Below are 12,554 nucleotides of genomic sequence, written 5' to 3' on the forward strand. Positions count from 1 at the left end.
GCTTAAGGCATCTTGTCTCCTCGCCGCATCCCTGAGTGGCAGGGAGGACCTGGGTCAGTAGTCTCATTTGAGAGGCAGCTAAACCCAGGAGAAAGGGCCTTGTGCGAGGAGTAAGGAAACCGGGTGCTAGACCTGGTGTCATCATTAGCTATGCAACCTCGGACACGTCACTGAGCTTCGCTGGGCCTCAGGTTCCCTAATGGAAAATTGGGGGTGATGATAGCTGCCCTTGTGGGATGGTTTGAAGAGATAATGGGATAAGTGATGGGAGGTGCTTTGAAGACATTAAAGCTCTATGTAAGAGCTAGGGTAGATAATTTATCGATGAAGAAACTGAAGTCAATAGTTAACGGTTGGCCCAAGTTCACCAACTAGTTTTACAGCCAAACTGGGACTAGAATCCAGCAGACTGGGCTTCCAGGGTTTGCTCTTCCTATTAAATTGCATTGCACCAGATTGTGTTTATATGTGAACACACACACACCATTACTAAGTACTTGTGTGTGTGTGCGCGCGTGCACGTGTGTGTGTATGGGTGCTGTGTGAGTGAACAGTACGGAGGATGTGTGGTAAGGTGGAGGAGTCTGGTCAGGAAAACTGTGTTCTTATCTCAGCTTTGACAATAAGCCCAGGGCCTTGGATGCATTACCTAATTTCTCTGGAACAGTTTTCTAATCTGTAAGATGAGGATATTGTGCTAAATAACCTTTGTGGTTCCTTCAGCTCTAGCTCTATGACTCCATGATTAGTAATGTATGTATGTATATAAATATGTTTATTTGTGGAAATGGGCCCAGTGGAAATTGGAGACAAGGCCTGCCCAAATACACTTATTATATCAGAAAGTTCATAAAATTGTTTTAAAATTCAGTGCTAGTATTTAATGCCATGGTTTTAAATTCATCATTTAACTGGATAAAAGATCGGTGCAGTTTTAAAAATTAACTTCTTAGCTCATAAGTATTTGCTGTTGAAATATTTTTTAATAAAATTCATTTGTTAAAGTCAGAAATTAATCCATACTAGACTTGGGCAGGTCCCAATAGCCTATTTGCAAACAGGTTGTTTTTTGTGTGTGTATGGGCCTTTATATAACTCTATAAAAGTTAGCTGTTGGCTTGATCATGATAAATGTAACCAGGTTATCTGGAGAACAGTCCAGAAAAGAGAGTTATCGTACTTACAAACTGGTGACATGAATCCATTAAGCTGTGTGCCGTTTCCAGTGTGAAGACATTGTTTGCTGGCTAAGATCTCTGACTTTTTGTGGCATATGAGGTGTAAAATGTTGTCAGAAAGAATCTGGTATTTAAAAGAATCAAACTATGGTGGCATTAAATGTTTGCTTTTATTCTACCCAGAGTCACAAAATCCTCTCTATTCAATTCTGTAAAGTAGGGGGACAGCAACTTAAGGCCTGGGTGGGTCCTTCTCACTGGAGGGAACAGGCCTGGAGCCCTAGGCCTGCCTCCCCAGCTCCACAGGGCTTGCTGCGATGAGGCCTGTCCAGCCCTACAGTAGGGCAGGCCTCCAGCAAGTTCGCAAACTGAAGCAGGCATGGGAGGGGTGGGGCCTGAGTCACAGAGCTCCTGGCATCGTTCCACTGGGATGATGGACACCTAGGGAGTGTGTTGAGCTCCATGTTGACATATGATTTTTTTTTTTTCCAACCAGTGATTCTCCCTCATTCCAGTGTTTCTGGGGCATGGACAGATTATGGGCATTCTCCATCATTGCATGTTGGTTGCATCTGAACACATGTTCCCCTTGTTAAAATGATGCCTGTCTCAACTACAAACGGGTACATTCAGGCAAGAAAGCAAAACAGATCAGAAACTGGAAAAGGGCCTCTTAGGGTGACCTCCACCCACCTTCCCTGGCAGCCAAGGACCTTCTCTCCCTCTGCTGAGCAGCAATGAGGCACGGTTGGAAGTTAGGCATTTCCTAGATGTTAGACGCACATCCATCCCATGCAATCAGCTGTGTGCTCTGCGGTCCCAAGGATGACGGGGAGAGGGGGACTTATTTAAAGCAAATCCGCACTCTTTCTTCTTGACAAGGCTCCTTCTCTGAACCCCTGTCTCCCACCTGGCCTGGACAAAGCACACCTCCTGGGCTCCCTGTCGTTTTCCTCACTGAATCCAAAACCAGACCTCCTTGGGGTCCCTTTGGTCCACTTTAATAGAAGTCATGATCCGCCCAACTCTGTGGGAAAAGAAAGAGCCTAAAAGCAGCATCTAGAATTGTTTCTAATTGTCTCCATCCTCCAAATAAAGATTCTCTTAGTTCTTTGGAAGTCTGGCATGGCCTATAACACCATCTTGTCCTAAGTTTCTACCAGAGACTCTACTGTTGGAAGGGGTTGGTATGAGGACATGGGAAGGATATATGTGGTCACCAGAAGTAAACTTTCATTAGAGAGAAGAAAAAAAGAAAAAAACTATGCCAAGCATATAACCTTAGGTGTATTTGTCTCAAGCCATTAAATTCTCAAAATTGTTAGTACTGCTTTTATTGTATTTATTCCTTACAACCCTCTTTTAGTCTCAGTCTCTCTGTGGCCATTCTGTCTACCATAGCCCCATAGTGCCCTTTGCCAGATGCCACTGGGGACTGGAAGGACACAAAAAAGCAAGGTGGCACCTTCTCCCAGAAACGGCAGGGAGGGACGAGGAATGGCTCCACGTCCCCATCGGGCCCTGCTGCTGTATCTCACACTTCCACCTGCTCTTCTAGTGAAAGCATTCTAGAAAACCCTCAGACACGTACAGAGCACCTGCAGCGTGGTCCTAGCCCCCATGGCTGTCTCATCCTTTTGTATCACCAGCATTTAGATGACAGCCTACAACATAAGGGTGTGCTGAATCAGTATTTGCTGACTGACCTAGTGAGTGAGTGAAGGAATGAACAGATGTTAGGATCTCTTTTGGGAAAAGAGGAGAGAAGGAAAAGAACGCAGGCAGGGTCTGCAGATGTTTCAGTCCATCCTCCCTTGATAAAGGACCTGGTCTGCATTTTTCTGCCAAGGGGCTGCACTGCAACCCCCCACCTCCACCCCGCCATGACACGGCAGAATTGGGTCAAGAGGCTCACACAGGGCCCAGCCGATGCCCTTGGCTTGTGCATGCAACCTTGACCTCCAGCCATCAGCCAGCCTGGACACAGGCCTCCTAAAGCATCATTTTTCTCTCCAAGAAATGGAAGGGTAGAATTCAAGTACTTAGATTCCTACTCCCCATTTATGAGGCAATCACTGAGCAAACTTTTTGAGCAGTTATTTTGTCCCAGACACTGAGTTGGTTACTAACAAATAAAACAGAGCCCAAACCTCCACTAAGCTGGCAAGACTGGCTGACCAACAAAACCCCCCCTCAGAAACCAGCAAAAAAAATACTGCCCCTCAATGTAGGGAAAGGGCTCCCTCCCGCCACCCCTTTTCCTTTAATTCGGGCCCCTGGCCAGGCCTTACCCGGAGAAGAGCCTCCTCTTTCATGCATATGGTTGAGAAAGGGAAGGGGCTTCCCTTGGACCCACTCAGCCCCTGCCACTCTGCAATGTGCTTTATTTCCACCAGGGAAAGCCAGGGCTGACTCACTCCCCGCTGGCCCTCTGGTGGGCCCAGCTCCTGCCCCGTCCACGGGAGGCCTCCGCACAAAGGCCAGGAGCAGCCGGGAAGGCCGCCCGCGGGAGGCCAGCAGTGCACCCCGCACTGCTCCAGCTCTTCCCTTGCAAGCGGCTCACTCCACGCTCTGCGCTGAGCCAGGGCTCTGGCAAGAGGTGAAGGGCAACCTGCAGACATGTAGGCAGCCTGGGCCTCAGGGAGTGAGACTTTCCCCTCCAAGGGAACTGCGGGTCACTGCAGCCCAGGGAGGAAGCTGCTTGCAGGGTATGCACTGTGCTGGGTTTTGCATTTTAATTATTTAATGGTCCTGGCTCAGCCCGTCCCTTTGGGATCCTTCCCTCCTTAGGGCTCTGGAGTCCAGAGTGTACATTATATCAACTTGAGAGTGTTCAGAAGAAAAGCTCAAAGTAAAGGTTTCCCTCTCCTAACCCACAGAGATCCCAGTCAGCACCCCAAAAGGCAATGAAAAGGTCAGGGTCTGAGAGCAAAAGTCTTTTTTTTTTTTTAACTGGGTCCATTGAAACTGGTGGAAATAGAAAATAAAAATTACTTTTAATCCCACCCCAGAGAGAAACACTGCTATTATTTTATAGAAATACACAAATTTTAGAAAATTTACATCATCATAGACATAACCTTATGGAATCTGCCATTTTCCCCTTTAATAACTATCATAAACATTGATTTCCCCAGTCATTACATGCAGCCTATACGTGATATTTAGTGGCAGCAAAATATTCCAGCACATAGATTAACCATCATTTACATACAACTATTCTGTTATTGAATTTAAGATTATTTCTGCTTTTCCACCATTATAAATAACACTGTAATAATTATGCTTGACTTGAATAAATCTCTTTTTTACATCTAAGTCCCTTAAACCCTAGAAGTGAAATAGCTGTAACGAGAGGAATAAAACATTATAAGGCATTTTATACACATTGAAAGTTATCTGTTTTAAGTTGCCCAATCTGAACAATGCTTAGAAACCATCCCTGCTAACCCCAGATATCATCAACCCCAGATATCATCGTCTTTTCCTCTCTCCACTTCTCTTTCACCGATTCAGCTATTCAGAATCTGAGGAGTTCCAAAGTGGAACAGAGCCAGAAGATTCACCAAGCTCTCAGTATATCCGCTTTTGCATTTTCATGTAGGACACGTGCATCTGTTCCTGTGTTAGGTTTCTAGAGGGTAGAGCCCGCTTCTATGGCCCCCAGGGTCTCGCAGAGGGTTGGGTACGAAAATCAGAGTTAAGATCAGTGGACTTGAGACAACGGCTCTTAAAGAGAAGAGGGGATTATACATATATCATAAATATGCATAGTTTGGAAAAGCTTCCCTGAGGATTCCTTATACAACTCTTGGCTAAGAACCCAGCAGCCCCAGAGCTGGTTTGAGAACTGCAACGTGCAGCTGACTTTGAGGAAGTAATCGAGCAACCCTGGACCTCATAAAAGTAAAACTGAATCTGCCTTGCCTATTTCCTCCTGGGCTTGTTCTGAGGATGAAAGAAGACACTGTGTGTAGAGGTATTTCATAATCTGGTAAGTGCTCAAACAGATGTAAGGTGGGAGAGTAACGCTTGTTTTAGTAATTAGAAGACTCTTAAGGCAGGCCAACACTCCTCCCACATTCCTGTCACCCGATGACCTGGGCCAATTCATTCATGCAGCACTTGTCCCGCTCTTTTGTGAGTCAGTGGGTTTCATCTATTAAAAGAAGGTGGGGGATAAAGAGTGGGAGAAAGATCAAAGGTGATGGTGGAACCTTCATCCTACAGAGAAGGTAGGATTTAGCAAATGAGTGTGATTGCTGAATCGTTATATTGATACCTCCTTTAGTCTCCAGTATCTTAGAGCAGCTAGAAGTAAAAACCTAAAATGGTGGAATTGTAACCCATACCAAACTCTGAAATCTGTTCAACCACTAATTGTTGCAATGTGCTTTGAAATTTATTGCTTTTTTGTATACATGTTATGTTTCATACAAAAAAGAAAAATTGATTGTGATAAATGCACAGCTATATGATGATATTATGAACTACTGATTGTATGCTTTGGATGATTACATGGTATGTGAACATATATAACAATTAAAAAAAATCTAAAAAAAAGGAAGTGGGGCTATATGCTCTCTGCCCCCAAACCTTGCTCTCAAGTGTAGGAGATCGTGAAATTAAGTCTCAGGTGAAATCTGCTACATGTGTAAATATTTATCGGCAAACAAGGTCAACAGTGGGCACACGGACTGTTCCTGTGACCCCGGTGCATTCCTGTTCTCAGGCAGGATGATGAGCACTTTGCACGAAAGGCTCATAGCGGGGCCAGTTCTGGTGGTAGGAGAAACCAGTCCTCACTAAATAGAGCAGATGCATGACAAACGGAGCTCCAGAGGTGATGGGTCACTGGCTTGCTGTGTTCTTGTACCAACCTCATGCAAAGAGGTGGATCTTGGAGGAGTATTTTCCAAGTCAACCACGTATCTTGAATTCTTCTTGTTTTAACAAGAAAAACTATTTCTAAATGCCTTAAGTGGATTCCTGAGCCTCCTGGTGGGATTTAGATCATGTTTAAAGTGCTTATTGTAGGGAGAGATGGATTACTCTTTAGAGTCCTTCAGATGCTAACTACCTACCCTTAGATTGTAGATTCCAAATCACTACTTCAGAAGCTCACTAAAGACTTCCGTATAAACAGCAAAGGACGAAGGACACAATTAAAACTTGGGCAAAGCTGAATAGAAACATTTCCCCAAATAAGACATACAAATGACTAATAAGCACATGGAAAGATGCTAACCATCATTAGGGTAATACAAAACCATATCCAGATACCATTTCACACCCACTAAATGGCTGCTATTGCAAAAACAGGAAATAAATGCTGGTGAGGATGAAAAGAAATCGGAACCTCCTTCCATGTTGGTGTGGGAAGCACTGTGGAAACAGTTTGGCAGCTCCTCAGAAGGCTTAGAATCACCATATGACTTGGCAATCCCACTACTAGGTATATACCCAAAAAAATTCAAAGCAGGGACTTGAACCTACGGCTGCACACTAAAGTTCCTAGCGGCATTAGTAACAATTACCAAAAGGTGGGGACCACCCAAGTGCCAACAGAAAAATGCATGAACAAGATGTGTTAACTTCCCACCACGGGACATGATTCAGCTGCGCAAAGGATTGAAGTTCTGATGTATGTCACCACATGGATCAAATTTGAAGATATCTGTTGTGTGAAATAACCAGCCATAAAAGGACAATTTTTATATGATCTCACTTATGAAATAATTAGAATATGCGAATTTCATCAGAAACTAGAATACAGGTTATCAGGCGAAGGTGGGGCCCGGCGGTGGGGAATGGTGAGTTAACACTTAACCGTTGCAGAGTTTGTAATGATGGAAAGTTTTGGTAATGAATGGTGGCACAACCTTGTGAATATTTAACATCCCTGAACTGTATACTTGGAGGAGATTAAAATGGGAAATTTTAAGTTGTATATAGGTTATTACTGTTATTATTATTTGCATGAGCAGGCACCGGGAATTGAACCCAGGTCTCAGCATGGCAGGTGAGAACTGTCTCCTGAGACACCAGGGCCCGCCCTGTATATAGGCTATTTTTATATATAGGTTTTACATGTAGATAATTTTTTAAACAATTTTACATTTATTTTACCATAAAGTAAAATAAAATGGCCCCCTGCATTGGGCCTTGCCGGGAGGGATCCCTTTCCAGGAGGGATCCCTTTCCAGGAAAGGATTTTCCCAAGACAGAAACGATTGACCTGAAGGAGCTGTCTGAGAAAACAGGCCGTGCCTTACCCAGCTGCAGCCCAACAACACCTGGTGACAGGTGGGTCCGGGGCCAGGGGCGCAGCTCATCATTCAGGCTGTGCCGCGTCACCACTGCTACTGCCTCACACTGTCAGACCCCAATAGAACCGGGAGTGTCCCCGCTGTGCAAAGGGGAACCTCACCTTCAGCCAATCAGAGCATTTTCTCGCTGACCCCCATGTTCGTCCACAGTGGAAGTTTCCTGTCTCCACCCTTTCTCCGCAGGTTCCTTCTGCTCTCTGAGCGGGGTGCTGCCCGATTCATGAATCGCCCAATTAAGATATGAAATTCTAACCTGCATGAAAGGTTTGGTTTTAACAGTTTAAAGAATGAACCTTAATGCACACTATGGGCCGTAGTTCTTATCATAATGTTTCACTAACTGAAACAAAAGGAGCCACACTAATGCAAAGTGTTAATAATAGGGAAAAGTGTGTGTGTGTGTGTGTGCGCGCGCGCGCGCGTCGGGGGTATATATGGGAACTCTGTTCTTTTTGCATGATTTTTCTGTAAACCTACAACTAGTCTAATTTTAAGAAAAAAAAAGGAAGCAGCTAAGGAACCACGCCTAAGGCGTACATTAGGGCTAATCGCACACTGGGTCCGTAATGAGAACTTGAAAGTAAGTCACCTCCCAAGTAAAGTGGTGTCTTCTTTCTCTTGCTGTCCCGCTGGGGATTGTCCCCGCAGGCCCGACCCTGGCTACCTGCCCCTCGGTGGGCAGGAAACACGCTCCGTGGGGCTCTGTCCTGCACGGAGGCGTCACCCCACTTTTCCGTTTACCGCGCTGAGATGAAGCGGATGAAAATAATCTTTTGCCTGACACTATTTCTCAATGAAACCATGAATTAATGATTTAACCCCCAACAGGAAAGACAACCGTACCCTCAAGGACTCGTTTTCCGTCTGGGGAAGCAAGGCCTGAATTTAGGGCAACAATCTCTGCTCGACGTCCCCTGCCCCCAGGCCGGTGCGCACCGAGCTTGCCGAGGCGGCTGCGCACAGAGCTTACCTGCGGTGGCTGCTGAGGTGTGCAGACGCCGGGAAGATGTGCAAGAGGTGGCAGGTAGGGGAACGCTCACCTTCAGTTAAGGCCCAAACCAGGTACCAAAAGGCAGGGCGGGCAGGCTGGGTTATTAGGGGTAGGGAAGGAATTAAGAAGCCAGGTGTTCCTAACCCCAGCTCAGCCAACTCTGAAGTCTCCCCGCCACAGCTCCACCCCCAGAACTTAACAAGCTACTCTTTTAAGTGCACATGCCCCTGGGAGAATTAAGTCTCAGTCAGCTGCCCTTGCTACAAATTACTTCAAGGACTGGCTAATCAAAAGACAATAGCCTAGGGCTGATGCTTTTTCTGAGATGGGTGTTTTAACCAGGAGGAGGAAAAAGAATTAGCTTCAGAAGCAGACCTGCCCTGAGTGTGTGACAGACGAGTTGAGGGCCCTGGATTTCGAAACACAAAATGGGCTGGAGAGAGAACGGGTTCAAAAGCTGAGAGGAGACAAATTTTGCCTTTTCACAACTTTGCTCAGGGGCTCCTGCTCCCACGATTTTCCTTTTGGGAAACTTGCAAACCTGAACTGATCTTGCCAACGCCACCAGTCTCTACCTTCCCAGCTGGTACCTTTCCTCTCTGAGGAGGTGTTTGGGGGACCAGGGATAGAGCATATTCTTATTTATCTCCTCTTACTAGTCCTCCTTAGCCGAATATATCTGGCATCACATGATTTTTATAGGAAGGTGGAGGATGTGCTGCAAAATGCCTGAAAAAGCAATTTCCACAATGAGAAGGGAGCAAGTTAAAACAATCTCAGGGCTAGCACGCAGCCTCCCAGGGCGTCTGCTCTTTCCTTGTCTCCAGGCAGCTCTGCTTCTGGTCCAGGGCAAGGAGGCTTCTCCCTTTCCCTGAAGGCCCATGTTAAGTCCCTCGGGTGCAGACGAGAGAAGGGGCTGGTTGCAGGACACTCCTGCCTGCAGCCTGCCCAGCCTGCAGGGCTGCGGCCACTTCCCCGCCAGGCCCCTCATTATTTAAGCTTGACGCCCCTCCGCTGTCCTGCATGGCAGCCGTTGATGTGCAGTGAATCCCGGCAGGAAGGCTGGGCCTCCTCCCCCCGCAGAACTGTGAAAGTCCTTTTTCTCTAATACGAGCTTCCTTTGGGAGAGGTCAATAAGAAAAGAGAAAAACCCTCATTAGGGCCTTCCACATGAACAGGGGCTGTGTGAACCCTAATTACAGGACTGGAATTATTCTTTTCTAGTTGCAAAGGAAGGACTCTCTAAGGTCCTTATTAAAATCTACAAAACTTCTAAAGAAGGGTGAAATGAGAGTATCTGAGTCTTTTTTGCAGTGACAGGAGCATAAATAGGTCCTGAGGGCATCTGAACCCCAACCAGGTCAGCCTAGCACAGCTTTGCCCAGCACACCCCTTGGAGAGGAGAAGCAGTGAGTAGTAACTTGGGTTTATAGAGCACTTTATAGTATACTAAGTGCTCTCATATTTACTGCCGTCTTTGATCCTCAGCACCACCCTGCTGAGGTAAGTATTACTTCACAGCTTTGGACAGGGGCCAGTCGGAAAGTGAGAGGGAAGGTGGGAAAGGCGTTTGGAAGAAAAACAAACAAACAGGAAGGAGGGCCTGGTCGCTCATTCATTCATGCATCCATTCCAGCTATTTACTGGTTGCCACAGTGTGTCAGATGTGGTGCTAGAAGCTGGGAAACAGCAGCAAATGAGGCACACCGGTCCGTAGCCTTATGGAGCATAGAGCCCAGCAAACATTTCTTCAGTGCCTTTCCTGGCAAGGCACAGTTGCCAAAGCCCAAGAGTACGTCAACCGCAGGTTAACAGAAGACTTTTCAGTTTTGAAAGCTCCTATGAACTGCCCTGTCATCTCAAGTTTACCTCTTCCACAGTAATCACCTCTCCCCCTTTCCGTGGTGAGTCAAAATCACCGTTCCCCCCTATTGACTGGTGTTTTACTTTGCTAAAGCTGATGAAATGCGATATACCAGAAATGGGGTAGCTTTTACAATGGGGATTTATTAACTTACAAGCTTACATGAAAATGTCCAAATCATGGAATCAACAGGACAATACCTTCCTCTGAAGAAAGGCTGCTGATGATCCAGGAGTCCTCTGTCACGTGGGAAGGCACGTGGCGGCATGCTGGTCCTTCTCTCTGCTCGCCTGTGTTTCACTACTGCCAGCATCTGGCTTCCTCTGTTTCCGTGGTTTCTCTCTGCGTCGGTGCATCCATCTCTCTCCGCTTCCCTGCCTTTTCTGTTGCTTTGAATTTCATCTCTTGTAAAGGACTCCAGTGACGGATTCAGGCCAACCCGGGGCAGGCCTCAGCTGAACTAACCTAATCAGAAGACCCCACCACAAGAGGTCTGCACCCACAGGAATGGATCAACTTCAGGAACATGATCTGTTCTGGGTCCATAAAACCTCCGAACCACCCCAGCTGGAGTTCCTCCAGGGCAGACTCATTGTCTACCCAGCCTAACACGGTGCCTGGCACACAATTCTTAGGACATATTTCTCAAAGGATGCCCTAGACTCTGTGTTAGGCATGTGCTAGTAACTGAGGCTACAAAGAGGAAAGAAAGCCAGGCCCTTTCCTCCAGAGACTTGGAGTCTAACTGGGAAATGGAAAATGAACAAGCTGCTGTTTCGATGTGATCCATTTTCTGGGAAATGTTTGAAGAGGTCAGAAAGAATGAGGAGAAAGTTTCCAGGGAAATATGGGGGAAAGACAGGAGAGTATTCGGTAGTATGAACACAGAAGTAGGAGAGGCCTGGTCTCTGGCCAGAATTGTCAGGAGCTGGAAGTGGCTGGAGGGGGAGGCATCTGGAGGTTGGCAGAGTGATGAGCCGGGCCTGTGTTACAGAGTTCAGGCTGGTAAGCCCTGGGAGCCGAATGGCAGACACAGGCCATCAGCACCTGTGGACAGGACAGGACAGGACAGAGTTTGTCCTTAGTGTTCTTGACCCACATAGTAGAAAAAACTGCCCCTCAGCCATGAATTGACAAAATGTTTGCGTTGGAAGAGACCTCAGAGGACAGCTGTTTTGTCCAGTTGTCACTGGATATGGAGGTGACCTCCCCAAGGTCACAAAGCTTATGGTGGAGATGGAACACAGAAATTCTTCCAGCCTGTTTCACTGTATCACACACGCCATACAACACCTGTAATTTTATCTTCTCAGGAATAGCCTTTCATAATCTCTGTTCTTCTAAAATGCTAAACTCTCTAGCTCAATTAGAATCTTTGCCCAATTTATGGAAAACTCCTAGGAGGTTTCTATTATGTTGCACAGGTAAGCAATTTACTCTCAAAGCACTTAAGAAAAGAAAGTTTTTAATTCTGTACTTGCAACTTTTTTGTACTTTTGATATAAAAAAAAATCCCACCAGTAGACAGAATGGTTCATTTCTTCATTTTCCCATCACCTCTCTCTTGGGAGTTAAATACTCTCTGTCTTTTGGGGATTAGCTATAGAGAGGGCTCTAAGAGGGCCCATTCCCGTGTTTTGAGCACCCAAGAGATGGGTGCTTGGTGACTAGAAAAGCCCCACGTATCACACATTATTGCTTTGCATGCCCCAGTGTGTCTTCATTGCTAGACAGCAAGTGCTGAGAGGGCGGAGACAGCGTCTGCTTCCCACACCCCAGCACAGTGCCTTGCAGGAGACAGATATGCAATATATTTTCAATGGATGAATGAATTCAAGGCCATATAACAGGGAATCTGAACTCTTTAAAGAAAGCCAGAAAAGCAAAGAACTGGATAATATTTAATCTTTTATATTAGATAGAAATGCTTGTTCTACATAAACGAACTACAAACCCATGGAATAATATCCCGGAGCATGGTTTTTACATGTATTTTACATGTGATAGGTAAATGTTCCCTGAAACTCATAAGATTCCAGTAATAGCCCAATATTAAATGTATGAAAAAACTACATAAAATCCTGGGATAATGTTGCTTGGTAGAGCACAATCAATTTTCCTATCTAATGCTTGCACTTGTCTCATAGTCATGACTGTAAATGCATGTGCAGCAAGCCATGTGACTTTCCACC

This window comes from Tamandua tetradactyla, chromosome 7 (genome assembly GCF_023851605.1).
Source record: "Tamandua tetradactyla isolate mTamTet1 chromosome 7, mTamTet1.pri, whole genome shotgun sequence".
NCBI classification, from domain to species: Eukaryota; Metazoa; Chordata; class Mammalia; order Pilosa; family Myrmecophagidae; genus Tamandua; species Tamandua tetradactyla.